The 21,190-nt window shown below is 44.2% G+C and overlaps 1 pseudogene; it reads left to right on the top strand.

Annotated features, from left to right (window-relative positions):
- The first annotated feature begins 6,266 nt into the window (after window positions 1–6,266).
- On the top strand, window positions 6,267–7,395 carry LOC116646822 (annotated as a pseudogene).
- The last annotated feature ends 13,795 nt before the right edge of the window (window positions 7,396–21,190 follow it).

The raw sequence follows: 21,190 nt of genomic DNA on the forward strand, positions 1-21,190 counted from the left end.
AGAAAGAAAGAAAGAAAGAAAGAAAGAAAGAAAGAAAGAAAGAAAGAGAAGGGAAATATAGGTAGAATTTGAGCAGGTAGGGGAAAAAGAAGGAAGATGTTATAGGCAGGAAGTATGGCCTAAGCAAAGGCCCAGAAATGGGAAACCGTGGGGTGTGGCTGGAGGAGAGTAAATAGGATTATTTGGATAGAGCACAAGGTGATCCATAGGCTCTTCACCCCTCCACATCTGCCCCCCACCATCATCTCTCCAGCCTCACTCTTCTGGAACTAACCTACCCCCCTAGCTTTCCATCTTTTGTTACTTCTGCCTCCCCGTCTCTGCCCCCAGGGAGCCCCCAATCAGAATGGACGGGTTTATAACCAGTAACACTCCCTCCTCAGATCAATGGCCAAAGATCAATAGCTATAATGCAGAAAATTAATCCATATTCATTAGAATTGAATTGAGCAAATGATATTATTAAAACTCCCTTGGAAATCTATAGAAGAGAATTAAAGAGAAAGTTGTTCTAATGTCACTACTCTCTGCCAGGCTATAGGTTTAAGAAATCAGGCAAGAGGAGCTCCTGTTAATTTCCAAAGGAAACTTAAAAAGTCATTGGGGCATAGCTTTGGTGACCACACAGATGCAGAGGGTATGGATATGGGAGAGATATTGTTTTCGAGAGGGATTTGGGGGTCTGGGAGGCAGAGCAGGATAAATGAACTCATGAGTCACCTCAGGTCCTAGAATCCTGCACCTCCTGGGTTCGTCCCTGGTATCATGAGGAGTCACAAACATGCTTCAAGAATGTCAGGTGCAATCTTTAACTGAGGAAATAGTCTTGGCTCCTGAAGACCAGTGTCCTTCCTGGTCTCCTCTCCTGTCCCAGGGAGTTCCTGGTCATTCTCAGTCCCTACCCATCATACATCTCATAGAACCAGGAAAGACACAAGAGTCACAAGAGAGCCTTAGGCTAACACAGCTGTGAAAAGTGGAGGAGGCTCAAAGGAAGGTGCAAGCATGGCCTGGTGAATGTTTGCAGGAGCACAGGATGGAGGACTTACTCCAGTTTTGACTTCACCTTCTACCAGCTATAGGAAAGTGACATTATCCCTTTGAAGTTTGGTTTCTTTATCTGTAGAATAAGGAGAATATAATAATTCCTACCTCAATGGGGTTACTATGAAGATTAATTAACACAATGCATGGTGAAAGTGCTTTGCAAACTGCAAGATGCTATTCAAAAACATTATTATATTGTCCTAAAAGCTCAGAGATGTTCTTCTGAGGCAGGTATCTTATTAATGGGATCTGTTGACGGGTTCTATGGGATCCATAAATGCTCTGAAAATTTAGTACCAAATTGTCTGGGTATGTATGTGCATTTTGAGGGGGAAGAAGACCCACGGCTTTTAACAGATTCTCCAAGAAGTCTGTGACCTATAAAGATTAAGAATTGAGAACCCCTGATACTGAGTCATAGCTCCTCATCTCTGTGCAGATGGGACTAGCGTCTTTTATGTATCACAAGAGAGATCTTACTAAAGCAGGAGTCCCTGGAAGATGAGGCATCAACGCCATTGAGGAACATTGTAAAATCTTTGTGGTCAGCCACACGAGGAACCTCGGTGTTGACTTGCCCTGAAGAAGGTGGGATGGTATGAATGGCTTCTTGACAGTTTTTCCAATCCTCTGTGTTGCCCAACACCAGGGAGCTGTGTTCAGCTCCGTGTGAGTGAAGCCCTCTGGAGCACAAGCGTAGGGCTTGTTCTTCCCATATCGTCTGTGGTACTCCATGAAGCTGTGCAAAGAGGAGGCCTTGCTTCCATCTCGCCATCTCTCCCTACCCTCCTTTTAATCTCAATATTCACAGCTAGAAGATCCAAGATCCTATGATAGCCTCTTGCTCTCCTATGCTATTTCTGAAACTCCAGTTCCTTCCTTCTCCTCTGGGCATGCTGGGAGATTGATGACCTGCAGGGTGGCTGCTCTGTCTTCAGAAGCTGGCTTACTGGAGGAGCTCACCCAGCCAGAGCCCATCTCTGTGTGCCTTGCATAATTTCCAGAACATAATAGATGCCAAGGGGAGGGAGGGGAGCACCTCAACTGCATTTTCCTTTATATTATCTCATGTCTGGAACCCAGACTCAGGTACAAGGTAGTATCCTGCTCTAACTTCTTCTAACCCAGGCCTGTCTGACATCTCCCTGGGGTTTCTGGAATCCCCCAGGGGGAAAAAATACTGATCAGGACCCCAGCTCAATGAAGGTATGGTTAGCCAATTAGTGGGTTTTTCTGTTTCTACTGTTCATGTCATTTTGTTCCCCACTGATGCCACATGAAAATCCTGGAGGGCCCTGACCAATGTCTTTTCCAGTGCCCTTCCAAGATGGGAATGTTAGAAGATGACCCCACAATGGGAGGAAATAAAGAGGTTACCTTGACCTTGTCCGTGCCTCTGAGAACCCCACAGCTCTCCTTTCCTGAAAGGCTCCTGGGGTGGGGCCCTCACCAACTCCCCTCATCGGAAGACCAGGAGCTTCTCCTAGTGTCTTATCCAAGTCCCGCTGATGGTGCTTTAAAGTAGGGCGAATGACTCTACATCTAGATTCGGTCCCCTCCCCTCCAACTTTCTGCAATTCCCAGGGCCCCGTTAACTACTTTGGGTCTCTTTTCTTCCTCTGGGTTGTATTTATCTTTTTCTTAGAAACTGCCAAGCATTTGGGGGAGGCAGTGTGGGCGGAAATGACCACAGAGCTAGAGGGAATGTTTAAGGAATCCAACAACCATTCAACACAGATTTATTGAGCATCTGTCATGTTCTGAGAGCTACGCAAGTCACAGAGATGGGCTCTGGCTGGGTGAGCCCCTCCAGTAAGCCAACTTCTGAGGACAGAGCAGCCACCCTGCAGGTCAGTTCCAATGATCACCTATCTTCGGGCAATTTATTCCCGTCTGTCTAATGGGTAGCATGGCGATTTGGGTTAAGGACCTACTCTCTTACTGAACAGCAAATGCATTAAAGGCGAAAAGGGTCCAGACAAGTGTTCTGCATTTACTTGTTGAATTAAATTGAACTAAAACAGAATTCATATCCTGTTCTTTATTATCTCTTGGGTGGTAGAGAGCAAAAGTAAAAATGGAACAGAATAGTGAACATGCACAATGCTACTAAAGAATCCTCTATTAAATGCAAACACACGCACACTCATATACACACATGCACATATGTACGTATGCATGCTTGCGTGCACGCACATGCACACACACACACACACAGAGGAGACTCTTGGCTCCCTGCCGCTTGCCTGAAAACCCAGGCTTCAAGAGACAATTAAATATTGATATCTTTACATCTCAGTATTTTCTTTTCAAATCCAAACAGCCCCAACAGGAGCCATCACGGACACTTATTTAACTCCTTAAAAACGTCCAGGAGGAGTTTTATTTAAAAACGAAGTTGTTAAGAGCAGAGATAATGCAACAGGCTATGGGGTGATAATGGGCTAACTCCCCTGAAACAAGCCTGGGGGAAGCCCCAGTACGCTCTCTTTGACTCAACCTGGGATCCAGCTCTCCTGGAGCTGGGACCCAGCATCCCAGACCACACCTGCATCCCCGTCTGAAAAGGACAAAGGGATACTCTCTTGCCCGCTCTCCCCAACAGGCCCTCGAATGCCCTGCAATCAGAGGCTTGGCAGAGTTATGCAAATTGCCTTTGCATAATGATGTCCTTGCTGAATAGATGAACCAGCAGGGGTACCGGACAGGACCAAGCAGGTGCTGGAACCAGGTCCTTAGCTCTCTGCCCCAGCACCAAGCCGTGACACTGCTTCTAGACCAGGTTGCTAATGGACTTCCCACTGTACAACCTTCCCCACATGCCACCAGGTCTCTATCATATGCACACTCCTGCCTCTTCTCTAGCAATCTGTCTCTAACAGACTATCTTGTAGGATCTCTGAGGTCAGGGTTGAGAGGGAAAGGAATAAAGTCCTTACCAGGAGTTGTCTGAAGCACGTATATTGTCTGCCTGGGTAGGTGAGGGAGCTTTCAGATGGGCCAAATGGTACTCCCTGGAGTCACTGACATGTGTTCGTGTCTAATTCCCCATCTGTGGGCAGGACTTACGTCCTTGTACACTCCACAAAACCCAGTCTAGGGCCTTCAACAGAGTAAGTGCTCACCAAATGAACATTTCTTGGATAGAATGAAATTCCAGAATTACAGGGGTGGGAAAGCATCTCTGAAATGATTCAAGCAGTCAACTGCATATTCTGATTACGATGCATGTGCCAGGCACTGTGTAAACACTGGCATAGGGATTCTAGCCTAGCTTCCAGGAGTTCCTGGAAATCATAGGCAAATTATGTTCACAGGATTTTCTATGGGGAGAGGGCCCATGGCTTTCACCAGCATCTTCACGGGGTCATGAACCCTTCCTTAAAAAATTGTTAATGACTGCTAGTCCATGGGAAGGACAGACAGGAAAACTAACAATCACAACAGTGTGATAAGCCCTGGGACCAAGAGGAGCACAAGATGGCTTGAGGACATAGAGGAGGGGCCAGTATGCAGAGGACAGAACCCTGAAGTCAGGGTCAATCCCTTCTAAGGGAGATGTTACTAGTCCCATTTCACTAATGAGGTAAAGGAGGCTCAGAGAGGTTAGGCTACTTGACTAAGGTCACACATCTGTAGAGCTAAAATTGCAATCTAAGTCTCTCTGATCCCAAGCTCAATGCTGCCTTGCCCCCTCAGCTTCCAGCAGCTGCCTCAGCATCTGAGAGCCCAGCCTCCAGACTCCTCATGTTCTCCCAGGCACTGGGGGACAGAGGAGTGGAACCCCTACAATGGCTGTCCGAATTCTGAACAAACATGGAGCGGGCTTGGCGGCTAGCCCTCTAGGTCCCCCCCCCGGCCGGTGTGCACATCTTTGCATGCTTCAGCGGACTTTGTGGAGTCTATTTACCACATCTAAGACCAATTTCCTTCCCTTCAGTTGCTTTGAAGATAATTGAAGGTACTTGCATTGTCTGCCTGGAAATGTAAAAAGCTAGCTAATGCTGCAATCGATGCTTCCTGCTTAATGCTGTGCCTCCGCCCACCTGCCCCGAGCAGCCGCTAACGCAGCCTTCAATGAGGGCTTCCGCAGATCTTCCCGGCCGGCTACTTTGTTAATCAGAAAGGGGCTGGGGGCTGCAGGGGCCCTCAGGATAATGGCAGGCAGATTGAGTTGTTAAGCCTGAATGAAATATTTAGTAGCACCATTTGCAGGACTCCCGGTCGGAACAGTACTCTCAGCCCTGTGTGAGGATGGGGATGGGGGTGGGGGTGGGGGAGGGTGCCCAACTTGAGCTCCCCAAGCAAGGGGCACTGATTAGTCTGTTCCAGCCTGCGGTGAGGGAGGGGCCACAGCCCCAGCTCAGGCTGAGAAAATGCTGCAGAGAGGAGGGAGGAGAAGCCCAGCCAGGACATGACCTCCTGGCTGGCACCATTCCCAGGGCAGACCGGGACTGCCTCAGGAGGGCAGGATGCCAAGCTCTGCAAAACCTGCACCTGCAGCCCCCAGGAGAGCATGAAACAGGGGTGCCCACCACCACAGAGAACGCTTTCTTTGTCTCCATCCATCCACACCTCTGCTAGGTCCTGATGCTGTACACTGGGGCTTGGCTTAGCATGGGAAGTTTAACAAAAACTTACAGGTCTAGCTGAAATTTGAGGTTATAAGAGGGGGAAATAGAAATTATGGCATTCTCCCTGTTCTTCCTTCCTAAACTGCTCTGGGAACAAATTGTTTTATCCCTATGTACTTCGTGTCACACCATCCTGATTTCCTCACTTTGGAAATCATGAGATCTCAGCATTAGCTGGGACTTTGTAGATCATGTGTTCATTCAACATTTATTGAGTTCTTCACTTACCGTGATCAGGTGTAACACAGGGTAGGCCATCTAGCCCACCCCACATCCAGTATTTTAATTCTTCTATAGCACCCCATCCCAGATTGGCCATTCATGGATGGGGAAGGTGTTAAGTCCCTAGTGATCCTCATTCTAACCAATCTTTGTTAGAAATCATTCCTTTTAATCAAGCCAAAATCTGTATCTCTTCAGCTTCTAGTTGCACCCTTGGCCCTCATTCCCCTGATCCACTCCCCATTCCTGTCCCCAGTCATTGCCAAGGCCACAGCAGAGTCCTTCAGATATCTGAAAACAGCTGCCAGGTTCCTTCCAACCCCGCAACATGACCAACATCTAATAACTACTCTGAGGAACAAGATGGACTGTGGCCTTTCGGATGTCAAGTAACTTAATCCTTTTGTAACTCTTCTCCCTCACATTTATTTGATTCCTTTTCTACTTAATCTCCAGTCTAGCACAAAGTAGTGGTCACAAAAGTCCTTCATAAAAGCAGGTTGCTAGATTTCTCTCCTTGTCTATGTCAGACTGGCTTGTATCAGACAAATTTCTCCTATTAAAAACTTTTAAAAACAAAAACAAAAAAATGACTCTTTAAAAATCATCAGAGAGCTACCAAGGCAGCCAGGACTTATGTGCCAAAATCCCAAAAAGAAGGGAAATGAATTGAGAAGCACCTTACATTCATGATTGCTTTTCCCTTGAGGCATTCACTGATTCATATGCAGTAGCTCAGAGGCTGAGAAGACAAGCAGAGACTAAGAAGACAAGCATAAAGTAGCAGCTAAGACACCGTGAAGCTAACAGAGCTTTTGACAGTCTCATGAGGCTGAAGACACATAAATTGGAGTTCAGAGCCACCAAGGCATCCAGGATATAAAGGTTGAGATCCTAGAAAGAAGGGAAGATCAAAGAAATTGAGCCTAACATTTAGTGCCAATTTCCCACAGGGCATTTGTGATCTATAAGCAGCAGCCCAGGAGCTAAAAAGTCTAATCAAAAGGTGGTTATGAGACTGGGAAATTAAAGAGAGCTTTGAGCTCTCAGGTCCTCACTTCCAAGATGCCAGAGGGAGACTGAGGCTGAGTGTGTCGCACCCCCTTCCTAATAGGATCTTCATCCTGATGTGGACCAAGAAAAGAAGTAACAATTGTGGTGCCAAAAAGCCACGGACGTATGCAGCCCATATGCTGCACTAATGGGACCCTATGTGTGCCCAAGGACAAGGCCATTACGAAGTTCATCACTCAAAACAGTACAGACCACAGCTGTCAGGGACATTTCCAAGCAATACTCTTTGACACCTACATGCTTCCCAAGCTGTATATGAAACTGCATGACTGTGTGAAACTACATTACTATGTGTGAATTTTGCCATCCACAGCAAGGTAGTCAGGAATCATTCTCATGAAGCCTGGAAGACCTGAACATTCCCATCCAATTTAGACCTAAGGGCACTGCCCCATGGCCCCTGCCAAAGCCCATGTAAGAAAGCTGGTCCTTAAGGACTGAAGAAAAGCTGTGCTCTGGGGGAAAAAATAAATAAATGGAAATTGTATTTTTAAAAATAGGTTTTTTAGCACTGTACTCTTACAGTGCTAAGGAGATAAAAATGAAAGATCACCAAGGAGGAGAAGCCCTGGTAAATATTCCAGGATTTCATCTGGGATCCATGAAGGGCAAAACCCAAAGAGTAAAAGTGAGTAGGGAATATATCAACCTTCACTGAGACTGGAACCCAGCTTCAAATACAGAGGATCTTTCCCAACTCTAATTGACTAAGCAAATCTTAATTGGAAGAAGATATCATCTACAAACTATAATTTTCATAACAGTGTCCAGCATTTAATTTAAAAAAAAAAAATGAGTAGGTATTCTAGGACACAGAATGAAATGAATAAGAACTAAAAGATCAAATCATAGGGGCAGATTCACATCTGAACCAAACATTGTTTTCAAACACAGACTTTAAAGTATCCATGATGAATATCTTCAAGGAAATAGATCAAAAGGAAAATTTTTCAACAAAAAAAGAAAAAGAAAACCTCTGAAATCTTCAAAAAGAACCAAAATAAAATTCAAGAACTAAAAATATATAATACCTAAAATCAATAATTTGGGGTTAACAGGAGATTAGTCACTGTTAAAAGGAAGAATAGGTTGGAATGATAGATTAGAAGACAATAACCAGATTGATAACAAGAGAGAATATTTTTAAAAGCTGAAAATGTTGAAAAGAGTATGAGACATATGGGACATGGTGAAAAGATCTAACATATGTGAAACTGGAGTCCAAGAAAAAAATGTAGCATTAACAATATTTGAAGAATAGTGGCTGTGAATTTTCTAAAACTGAAGAAAGACATTAAGTCACAGATTTTCAGAGAACCTCAAGCAGGATAAATGTGTATCTAGGCATATCATAGCAAAACTGTTGAAAACCCAAAACCAAGAGAAACATTTAAAGCAGCCAGAAAAAAAAAAAAAAAACAATATTGTTGTTCAAATGAGTAACAATAAAACATGGATAACTTCTTAATAGAAATGATAAACTAGTAAAAATAATGATTTTTCCATTTATTGTAATAAATCAAAAATGCATGTTGTAATATCAGGAGTAACCACTAAAAGAATAATAAGCGTACACAACAAACACAATAATAGAAATAATAAAACATACTTAATTAACTCAAAAGGAGAAAATAAAGGAGAACAAAAGGAGAATTACATATAAGAAAAGATACAAATAGAAAACATTGTGTGTTCAAGCCCAAACATACCAATAATTATATAAGGGTAAATATAATAAATTCTTCTATTGAAAACAAAAATTGTCAGACAAGTTTTTAATTTGTCAGATAAGTTTTTAATACCTATTATTTATTTATATTATTCTGAAAACAAATATAAGGTTTCTGGATTGGGGCAGACTATTATTACTTAAAGCAATAACTGCATTGGTTCCCCATGCCGAATTCTTCTCCTTAAGGGTGGTGTAATGAGAGCCAGATGGTTAGGCCTATACATGCTAAGAGGGTTCTGGCACAACAGGAGAGAAATCCCAAAATTATGAATCTGAGTGTTTATATAGGAACAGTCATACAGCTGCCTTCCTCCCGTACTGAGAGAAGGAGAGGAACTTTATCTTTCAAATGCAAACAAATTTTCTCAGGGAAGAGAAATGGCAAGTTCTCTACTCTAGAATGCAAGTATTTGACTCTGGGGTAAATAACTTTATTTACCCTTTGAATGGGAGCAGATGACTCCATTATAAAGGATAAAAGCAGCTCCAGGCTTATCACCCTTAGAATATGAAAAGCAAATGTGTCTGCGGAAAAAAGACATTTTCCATTATTATAGCATGTCAATTTTCTTTGCTTAGAAAGACTTAGAAAACTTTAACCATGCAGAAATCTGAAAATATTTATATTGCTTTTTAACAACTGTGATAAAAGAAAACAACTGCATGTTGCTTATAAGCGATACATCTTATATACAAGACCAAAGAAAGAGTAAAATAGACAAAGATATACTATGAAAACACTAACCAAAAGAAAGCTAGTATGGCTATACTTATATCAAACAAAATAAACTTTAAGGCAAGAAGAATTACCAGAGATGAAGAAAGACATTTCCTAATGACAATAGGCTCAATCTACCAGGAAGATATAAAAATTCTAAATTTGTATGCGCCTCATAACATGACCTCAAAATGTAAAAAGCAAAATTTGGAGCAAGAAGAAATAAAGAATTTCTTACAATTTTCTCAGTAACTGATAGAATGAGCACACAAAAATATATAAAAGATATATAAGATTTGAAATATATACTTAATAAGCCTGAACTAATTAAAAGTATATCAAACTAATTAAAAACATATCAAAACAATACACTCAATATCCACTTGGAGTAACAGGTACCAAATATATCATCCCACCATAAACAACCAAAAAACTGAGAGCTCAATCAATTGGATATTTATATGGGAAAATAAATAAAGTTTGATCCCTACCTCATACCATATAGAAAAGTCAGTTCTAGATGTATTGTAAACAAAAAAGTGAAAGATAAAACAATTAAGCTTCTAGAACATGGAGGAATATATCAATGACTTTGAAGTAGGCAAATATTAATTAGGGCACAAAATGTACCAATCATAAAGGAAAATATTGATAATGAGACTACATTAAAATTTAGAACTTCTGAGGCACCTGGGTTGCTCAGTAAGTTAAGCATCTGCCTTCAGCTCAGGTCATAATCTCAGGGTCCTGGGATCAGATCAAGACCCATGCCAGGCTCCCCACTCAGTGAGGAGTCTGCTTCTCCTTCTCCCTTTGCCCCTCCCCCTCCCCGCTTGTGCTCTCTCTCTCTTTCAATATATAAAATCTTTTTTAAAAAAATTTAAAACTTCTATTTATCAAACAATACCTTAAAAGAGTGAAAAGGCAACTCACATGGTATAAGATATTAGCAATATATGTTTGACCAAAAAAATTAATATCTAGAATATATAAAAGACTCCTGTAATCAATAAGAAAAACCACAGAAAATCAAATAGAAAAATGGGGAAAAGATGAACAGGTATTTTACAAAAGAAGATATCTATGTGCCTAACAAGTAGATGAAAATGCACTCCATTTCATTAGTCATTAGGGAAAGGTAAATTAAAACTACAATAAGTTACTACTATATTGATAATAACCAAGTGTTAGCAAGGATGTGGAGCAAATGGAACACTCACAGACTGACAGTACAAGTGTAAATTGGTACAACCACAAGTCTATTCCTAAGTATATACCTAATAGAAGTGCATACATATGTATACCAGAAGTAATACACTGGGGTTGGGGAAGGAGGGAGTGTACATGAATAGTAAAATGTATAAATAAATTGTGATATATTCATACAGTGGAATACGACAGAGCAAAGAAAGAGACAAACTATTGCTATATACAACAGCATGAATGGATCTTGAAAATATAATATGAAACAAAAGAAGTCACACACGAAAAAGCATATGCCATATGATTCTATTTGTATAAAACTCAAAAGCAGGCAACACTCCTCTATAGTGATGGAAGTCAGAATGATGGTTATGTTTGGCAGGGCCAGTGACAAAGAGAGCTATGAGAGAGGTGTTGGGATGCAGGTTTGTTGATCTGGAAGGTAGTTGATTACATGACAGTGAAAATTCATTGAGCTATATACTTACAATTTGTTCATTTCTCTGCATGCATTTTTGGCTTCGATTTTTTTAATGCTTACCAAACAAAAAATAAAATAAAACAAGATTGTAAACATCATTTGTAGCATGATTTTATATATATAAACCTATATAAAAAATATGCGCTAAATATGTATAATTCTATATGCCAAAAAGCTACCAGTAGTTATGTCTGGGTATTGGTTTATAAGTAATTTTCATTTTCTTCTTTATACCTTTTTGTATTGTCTGAATATTTTCAGTGAGAATGTATTACTTTCATAAAAACTAAAAATAAAGCTTTAAATAAAGTTCTAATTTTCAGATGGTAAAATGGTATTGTGGTATGTTTAAAGAAGAAAAGAGTCCTAATCTCCTACAAATACATAATTGAAGCATTTACATATGAAATAGTATGATGTCTAGCAGGGGGCAGGGAGAAGTGGGGAGTATAGATTTTTTTTTAATGGCTATATGTTGGTAATTGCTGAGGCTGAATTATGGTTCACAGGGGTTCATTATACTCTTCCTTCCACCCATGTTTGAATAATAAAAAGTTGAAAAACAAACATTATTTCATAAACATAGAACTTATGCATGACAGATATTACCCACAGCAAAAGCTATGCATAATCTATATAGAGCCAGAGTGAGGGTGAATTATTAGGGAAGATTTTCTCAATACTTGGATGAAGGGCAGCTGGACTCCATAAAGAGTCCATGGAGACTGCATTCATGGCACACTGAAGGTCCACCAGGATTCACACCCTGATCAAGAGTCCAGCTCATAGAACCACTGCTCCAAAGGAAGGAGACCACTCATGGGACCCTGACCTTCTCACCAGCCTAGAGAGGATCCATGCCTGATGGGGGACATGGCAACTTAGAAGATGGAGCACCAATACTGACCATTACTCTAGGGCTTCTCTAAAAAGAGACAAGGAGGTGACTTTTTTCATGGGGAATCAAGACCTACCTTAGAAGTTTCTTGTCCTTTCAGCCTAGAAGTAAGGTATTGGGGACAGGAATTAGTGAGGAGTTGGGATAAAGGAAAGAGGAGTCCTAAATTGTGTTCGATGGAAAGGCAGCAGCTGCTATGAGCTCCAGCCAGAGTTAGAGGCCCTTGGGGGGGCCATCTACGGTGGTCCTCAGGTCCCACATTAGACATTGTCTGGTTGGCTCTTGTCCTGACTTTTATCTGCTCTTCACCTAAGCCCGATCAGCCTTGATGTGGACATGACTTTGCTTCAATCTGTCTTCTTGACCAATCTGGCCTTGACACTCTAGGATGCTACAGTCTTTCCTATAACTTCTTTTGGTTAGTAGATAAAATTACCACCGGCTGAATTTTCAACAAATTTCAAGTACAGATCAAAGACCTTATTTTCTTTTGGAAAGGGATACGAAGCAGGAGTCAGTAAGGCAGCTGAGAGACCTTCTAAATGGGGGAAAGACTGCCATGCTTCTTTATAAAAATCAGAAGAATTAGCTTCTTACCTAAAAATGTATGTTTCACTTTTGATTTTAATCTGAGGGCAACCCAGAAGTTTAAAGAAGAACTTGAAGATTGATCAAAGACAACAAACTAAGGCATTCTCTAGAACAACGCTGCCCAATAGAAATATAGTACAAGCCACAAATGTGAACCTCATATATAGTTGAATTTTCTTGCAGCCAACTTTAAAAAGAAAAAAAGGAAATGTGAAATTAATAATGTTTTACCAATATTTCCAAAATATCATTTTAACACATATCAAAAAATATTAATAAGATATTTTTACATTTTTTTGTACTACATCTTTGAAATCCAGTGTGTATTTTATACTTATGGCACATCCAATTCAAGCTAGCCATATTTCAAGACCTTAATGGCCACATGTGGCTAGTGCCTCTACCATTGGATAAGCACAGCTCTAGAAGCAAGCAGATAGTACCCCTTGAGACCACTAAAGACTATTACAGCCAAGGGGCTGGGCTCTCAGTCATAAGCTTCCCTAATGCCCCCAAAGCACCATCCATCCCCAAGCCCTAGAGAAACCATTGTTCTATTCAAGCTCTAGATAAGATTGGAGCTATGAGAAGCAATAACTTACAATAATTCTGGAATTGGTAAAAATGTTATCAAACTCTTCCTAGTCTCTACTTATTCTTCTTGAATGATGATACTTGGCTATTCCAATGAAGTTAAATAATTTATATATTTAAAGTATAATTAAAGTGTAAAGGTATGCTAATATTTCTTAAAGGTCATTGAAAGCCTACTGATTCCAACCACATGACCCTCTGACAGTGGCTACCAAAGTACCTGAAAAAAATATAATCACATTCCTATATGCAGTACTTGCAGAGCTAAGCCTTCAAAATGAGAAGAGCTAAGTGAAAATCTAAAAAGTTACATCTGGGGGAAAAAAAAAAAAAAAAATATATATATATATATATATATATATATATATATATAGAATAGGACGCAAATTAATTAGAGTTTAAGTAAGGGGGCAGGATGATGTGATGAAGAAGCATGGGCTTTGGAGCCACGCTGTTTGACCTTGAGGTGTCTCAAGCCTTGATTCCCTCATCTGTAGAATGGGATAATGATATCTGCTTCTCAGCTACTGTTAGGATTAAATGAGGCAAAACACGGTGCCTAGCAAGGGCCTTACCCACAGCAGATGCAAAAAAATGCATTATCTCATTTTTGTAACCAATAAATATTTGTTCAACTGCCAGCATGTAGCAGATACTAAAAGATAAAGCATACAAAGGGAATTAGTGAATGGAGGGCAGTGAATACCACTCAGAGGGCTTGTCCTTTCTGAGAAAGGATTCTACCCAGCTCTGCAGCTCAAGACTCTGCATTTGTTGCTTGTGTCCTGCTCACTTATGAAATCTCCAGAGCAACACATTAGCCTCAGGAGTTTAGCCTTGTCCAAACTCTTTACCGTTATTCTGTCCTCTGACACTGCATTCAAGGAAAGGATGGAAAAATTTCTTGAGGGCAAAGAGAGCAGATGTGGGCATGTGTCCTGATCACCTAAAGATGATCACTCAAGAACGCTCAACATTATAGGAGTGAAAGAAATAATGGCTCTAGAGACAGTTACCAAAAATCCTCTCTGTGACTTTCTGGGTCACCTCTATTTCCCTCATCTCCCCCTGCCATGTTTTGGGGCACCTGTAACCCTCCAAAGTTGCCATAGTAGAGCAGGGGACACAGTGCCATGACAAGCCAGTTAATTTCTGGAGAGCTGCAGCTAAAGAGCCTATCACCTGCAGTATCAGCAGACGTGAGGGTCTAGAGCAGGGGAGCATACCGACAGTCTACAGGGGTGTGCCCACAAGTGCCACGGGGACTTCGGCACTGCCTAGTAATGGTGGTTGCTGATGTGCACGGCCTTTGGGTTTTGTTCTTGTCCCAGCCCACTCGGCACCTCAGTGAAAGCCTCCATCTGCTCCCACTTCCTTCTCTCTCCCAGCATCTTGACTCCCCTTACACTGATCACCACAGGGTGGTCTTTTGCAGCATATCTGCAGAAGGCAGGCCATGACTTTGAGCTTCTCCAGGCCTGCTGCCCATCTCTGACAGGCCATAGGTCAGCAATAGCTCCCAGGGCTCTGCATCTCACACCAGGTGGGTACCCGCTGATCAAACCATCGCCAAGGATTTAGTACATAGAACGCACCACACTAGGCATCGGGGATATCACTGGAAATGAGACCTAGGAAGGGAGAGCCAAAGGGACTGATGAGAAAGCCCAGATCCTAAGGAAGGTAGAGCTACTATTTATTGAATCCTATCAGGTCTAAACACTGTGCCTTCCATGTATTACCTAATTTAGCCTCCAGCACAGTTCTGTGAGATAGAAATTATTAGCCCCATTTGACAGATGAAAGCCACTCAGAGTACAAGTAATTTGTCCAAAGCCATCCTTCCAGGATTTGGCAGAGTCCATATCAGAAATCAAGTCTCTCTGGCTTCACTAATTTTGTCATTATAAACAGTCTCTAAACTTCACATAAACATGTACTTGCTTCATAGACCCCAGCAAGTGAATGTACCAGAGTAATTCAATAGAATGTGTGTTGAGGAAGCAGTTGTGCTGGAATTCTCCATTCCCCTGTGGGCAGCCACACTCAGTTAAATCCCTCAACCATTATGATTCTACCCCCAGTGCTCTGTCTCACATACAAGAAACATTCATCCCCCTGAGACTCACCCTGCATGTATCCAGGAGCCTTTGGGAATCTGCTACCTTCCCCATACTCTGGAGCAGGGCCAGAGCAGGTGGGATGAGTCCCAGGCCAGCCTGGAAGCTAAACAATTTGTGACCTAAGTCTTCCTGCAACTGAGAAGGTTGGGATTGGAAGGAGCCTTTCAAAATCATCTTTCTAACTCTCCAACTCAAGTTGGGGTGGTCTCCTCGGGAAATCCAAATGTAGCTCTCTCCTCCACCCACGTTAAGAAACTTTCCAGTCTCTGTTTGATGGCCTTCTTCCAATGACCAGGAACCTACCACCTTCCTAGGGAGCTGACATCCCCCTTGGTCAGCTCCAGCTGGAGAAAACTCTTCCCTGCATTGGGCCCAAGGCCATCTTGCTGGAGCTTCTACACATGTCCTATTTCTACTCTTAGGGATGTGGAGAACAAATGTGTCCTCTTGCTCACAACAGCCCTTGGGAGATGGTTATAATGCTCCTGTAGGTCTTTTGGCCTATAGACCAGACATCTTCATTTCCCTCAACCATTCCTTATGAGACACAGCTTTTGCCTTCCACCCCATCTCCAACACTCTCCACTGAATGTGCTCCAGCGGCAGGTCTCTCTGATAGTAAAGGGAAGGGGCAGTATTTGCTGCAATTCTCTCCTCTTTCTTCTCTCCCTCTCTGTTTCTCTTCCTCCCAAGTTGATCACAGAGAAAAAGTTAGATCAGATCCTGTGGCCTCATCCCCAGGCATTCCCATGGGCCCCTGGCTGCCAATTTATTAGCATCTCAATCACAAGCACACCTGGGGGCTGCTGTCCCTCCAAACTTTTACCACTACCTCACAGAAGCGTTTGCTACCAGCCGTTGCTAGAGGAGATGGGCACATGCACACAGAAACATTAATTCGCCAGGACTTGGCATGGGCTCAGAAAACCTTCACCACTCCTTGGGTACCAATTGTGAGACAACCTCCCTCTTCAGCTCTGCTGTATTACCTTTATCCAAAAACAATGAGACAATTGAGGGCAAATAAAAATTTCCTGGTCAACTGCCCCTAGAGCTGAGAAGGATCAGTATTTTCAAAGATATTCCTCTCCCTCCGGCTATAGGACTCCTGGACTCTTCCTCTTTCTCGAGGCAACATGACGAGGGACCATGAGTGAGGCAGAGGAGACTTGGATTAGAGGATGAGAAAATGCCCAGCATTACCGAGAGGGGATGTTTCCAAGATCCTAGGGTCCCAGAGTAGGTGATGGCTTCCTCTGAGTCCCAGGAGGCTATAATGCCTCCTGGAGCTGGGAATCTCACCAAATGACAGCAAAGGATGGCCATGTTCCCTTTTTTTCCCTACTTCCAAGGTGATTTGGGGGCAGTGCCCACACTCAAGCATAAATATCCCTGACAGATCCCATTCCAGGGTTCACTGTGTGACCCTGGGAAGACCTCTTCCCCTCCTTGGCTCGTTTTGTCATCTGTTAGACAAAAGGCTCCTGAGCCCACTTTGTCGCTGACACTCTGGTCACATGGATCTCTGGGCCACAGTGGACACTTGCCTCTTGGTAGGAAAGGTTGTCTTCATCTCTCATACCTCTCTAACAACTTACATCCCCACCCTCATCAGGAAAAGAGGATTCAGAAGATATGTGCCCAAAGACTCTTTCTTTGCAGGCACTCAGGAGATGCCTGGAGGGACAAGATCCTGGGTAGTAGGAAAAGAATCTCTCTAATTGGGTCAATTAGGTATTTTTCTCCTGGTCTAGGATGAAGAGAAGGGAAAGGAAGGACCAGAAGTTGAACCTGATACCCAAACCCAATGAGGTTGTAACCTGAACGAGCATCCAGTCCTGAGTCTACTCCGGGACAAGATAACAAAGACAAAGAGAGGCCAGGATCACGCTTTCCTTCCTCTCTAGACTGGGCTGCACTGAACCGTTTCTGTTGAAAACTGGAGATGCGCTTGGCAGGAGAGCTGGCAAGGAGATTCAAGCTTCAGACAGGGCCTAGACTTGCTAACCCCTAAAGCCCCTGCTGGTTCCAGCATTCTGTGAGAAGCAGTGCCCAGACCGGGCCATTGGGGGTCCCTGAAATAGCTGGGGTGCCCACCTTGCCTGTTGCTTGGCCAAGCCCCTGCCAGCTGAGGGCCCAGTTTCCAAGGCTGGATGCCCATGTGGGTCACGGTCAGCCTCACCGCCACCCGCCACCACCCCTCCACTCCATCCCTCCACCCCCACCCCGTGCCTGCACTTACAGATCCCTCTTTATGGATGTGGGAGAGGCAAGCAGGCTGGGGAAAGAGCCATTTCTATGCTAACTGCCCACATGTGGCCCGAGGGTTGGAAAATGAAACTGTGAAACGGCTCAGAAATCAGTGAAGCTGGAGTCCCTGAGCCCTGAAGGCTGAGAAGAGCCCCAGCCGCCTGGGTCTGACCTGGACTGGAGCCCTGGCCCTGGACACTGAGGGCCCATCCGGCTGCGGGGAAGGCTGGTGGCCGTGGAAACCAGCGACCAGCGTGACCCCACTTAAAACACTGCTGTGCCCCAAAGTGGGGCAAGCACGTGCCCCCTCCACACAGCCAGGACAGCACTCGGCCAACTTGCTCTTACTCCCTCCTTTTCAAAAGCCCCTGACAGGAGGCAGGGATGCCCCGTGGAAGAAGCACAGCCAGGACTCGGGAGATGGGTTCTGCCAGCTATGCAAGTTCTCCCCACTCAGGGCCTCGGTATCTCCATACGGGGTCAGCCTATGTGACCCCATGGGCGCTTCCCACACATGTGCCCCCCAAACAGGAGATTCATTCACCCTGAGGTGCATGTAAATTGTAAGGCTGAAGCATTTCCTTTCCTAACTTAGGACAAAAACCTCTATCACAAGAAACGAAGAGATAATAATAGAACTGCAGGTAGGAGAATATGCCGATCCTGTTCACCCTCTTGAAATGGAGGAAATAGGTAAAAGATGTCTTCTGACAAGAATGAAAGGTGTGGGGGCGCCTGGGTGGCTCAGTCGGTTAAGCATCTGCCTTCAGCTCAAATCATGATCTCAAGGTCCTGGGATTGAGCCCCACATCGGGCTCCCTGTTCAGTGGGGAGCCTGCTTCTCCCTCTGCCTCTGCCCCTTCCCCCCGCTCATGCTCACTCTCGCTCACTCGCTCTCTCTCTCTCAAATAAACAAAATCTTTAAAAAAAAAAAGAAGAAGAAGAAGAAGAAGAAGAATGAAAGGCATGACCTAGAATAGAAAGAAGAAGAAGAAGAAGAAGAAGAAGAAGAAGAAGAAGAAGAAGAAGAAGAAGAAGAATGAAAGTCATGACCTAGAATAGAAACTTGAACTTTACTATTTGGCTGAGTCTCTCCCAAAAATAGAGACGAGGAAGGAGATGGCCATTGGCCCAGGACCCAACCCTCTCGTCGACAACTCCAGAAATGGACAAAACAAGTGTCCCCACATGCCCTTCTGCCGCTCACCCACCATCAGTCTTGTCGTCTGAGGGTCTAGTAGGGGCAGAGGGTCTGGCCCTTTCCTCCGTGGCCTTCAGCGGGGGCTGGGCAGGGGGGATTTCTGCAAATCACGTTTTGTATGCAAAGGATACTAGATTAAATAAACACTAAGGACTGTCTTCCAGGATGAATGTTTAAAAAACAGTACATGCAACCCAGGGGAGAGGAAGGGGCATAACCGGGTAGAAACACCGCCCACCCGTTGCTTCAGCGGTTAAGGCTGCTGCTCTGTGGCTTGTGCCTGGGTTTTTTAACGCTTCTGGCCGACCCCCCCTGGTGGCCCTGCCCCGCTACTGCAAGTGGCTCACAGACGCTCCCCTCTGCCTCTCCTTGTCGAGTACAACGCCCGGCCTTAATGAATGATTTCATTATACAATTATGGACCCCACATTTCATCCATACCCATTATCTCATTTAAATGTTATTGCATTTTCCTAATGAGAAAATTGAAGCTCCGAAAGGTTAAAAGAGTTAGCCAAGATCAGACACTCAGTAATTGGACTTGAACCCAGATCTCCAGAGTCTACATCTGGAACTCCTTCCTCTGTGTCAGAGCCACTGGGCTGGGCAGGGCAGAGTGAGGCGAGCTTCTGAGCAGGCTTCGTCAACTCTCGTGTGGCAGGAGGGCAGCAGGGCCAGGGCTGATGGAGGCCCAAGGGCCCTCTGCATGGCGGGAGAGTTTTCCCGCAAAATGGAGCAGGCCGCCAGTATGCTCATTACCCAACCTTATTCCATTTCATAATAAATGGAGCCCCTGGAGGGCCAGGCATGATGGGGTGGGGTGAGATGGGGAGTGAAGACTATTACGGGATTTTAACCTTCGTCTTCTCTTTCTGGGCCTCTGGAACAGCTGTTCGACAAAATGGATCTGTGCAGACAATCATTTTTGCTGCATTACTTAATATACAGTTGCTCTCGGCAAGAGATATAATTGACTTGCTTAACTAATCAATCTTTCTATAAGCATAGCTGCTTTTCCTCTCCCACTGGGGGAGGGAGGCAGGGGAAGGGGGAGGAAAAGAGAAATTGCAAGGAGCAACCTTTGGCATGAATTACAGAGCTCTACCACCCAGCTGAGGTTTCGGAGCCAGGGGGCAAAACTGCTGCAAAACGTTCCCATCCAGTTTCCTTCCTGGCCTAGACATGGTCGGTGGTGGCCTGGAGTAATGATCGCTCCACATGAAATGGAGGCACGCGAGCCAAAAGCCATCAAAGGAGAGGTGACCCCGGCTTTCAGAAATTGTCTTCGTTGTTTTTGGAGTAACTTGCTGTATATTTAGAAACGAGAGTGTGTCTCAGGACCTGGGACTTCACAACATTCAAATCAAATAATGAAGCCGTGGATAAAATCTCAGTTGGGCTGAGCAGGAAAATATCCAGCGTCCCCTCAACTCCCCCGCCCCCTGGGCCCAGCTCAGCTTCCCCGTCTCCCTTCTTCTGGGGCGGAGCAGCTTCACCCAGGAAACTCCTCCAAAGTGCAGGCCCAGACCACCCTGCCCTGTCTCCAACATTCTCTGCGTCTGACTCACCCCTGGTCTCCAGTCTGAAGAGGAACGGTCAACCCTCCTTGCTTGTCTTCTCTTCCCTGCACTCGGATCTCCAGCCCTCTCCACACTTGTACACCCACACATTCCCCCAGCTACTGATGAACCTGGGGCTACCATGCTACATTTAGAGGAAACAGTCAGAGAAGGAGTCACAGAGTGGAGGGGTGAGTGAGTTACGATGATGATGGCATGGAAGCAGCAAGATGATGGAGTCAGAAACACCCCCTGGGGGCCCACCCCCAAACCCTCCCAGCACGCCAACCCTGACACTTCCATCTCGTCTTCTTTTTTTTTTTTTTAAGATTTTATTTATTTATTTGTCAGAGAGAGAGAGAGAGAAAGAGAGAGAGAGCACAAGCAGGGAGAGCGGCAGGCAGAGTGAGAAGCAGGTTCCCTGCTGAGCAGGGAGCCCGATGTAGGACTCGATCCCAGTACCCTGGGATCATAACCTGAGCTGAAGTCAGATGTTTAACTGACTGAGCCACCCAGCCATCCCATGGCCATCTCTTCTTTAAATCCTAACTCAAGTATCACCAAGCTCAGTGAGGTGGCCCTTGTCTGGCCTCTTACCCCCATGCACCAAGGCGGACTACCTATGTGTTATTATGATTGGTCTATGTGGCCGTGTCCCCAACTCCACAGGGGCTTTGTGAAAGCAGATTCTGATTTGAACATCTGCATTTCATCAGTGCCTGGTACTTTGCCTGAAGCCTAGGAGGCATTCAATGTAGGATTAATATGGCATTACAAAACCAAATATTACAGTGTCTCCCTTCCAAGATAATGGGTTCCTGAGCAGGAGCTCTCTCTCTAGAAAAGAGACACAGACCCATCTT

The sequence above is a fragment of the Phoca vitulina genome, unplaced genomic scaffold, assembly GCF_004348235.1.
Source record: "Phoca vitulina isolate PV1807 unplaced genomic scaffold, GSC_HSeal_1.0 scaffold38, whole genome shotgun sequence".
In the NCBI taxonomy this organism is placed as follows: domain Eukaryota; kingdom Metazoa; phylum Chordata; class Mammalia; order Carnivora; family Phocidae; genus Phoca; species Phoca vitulina.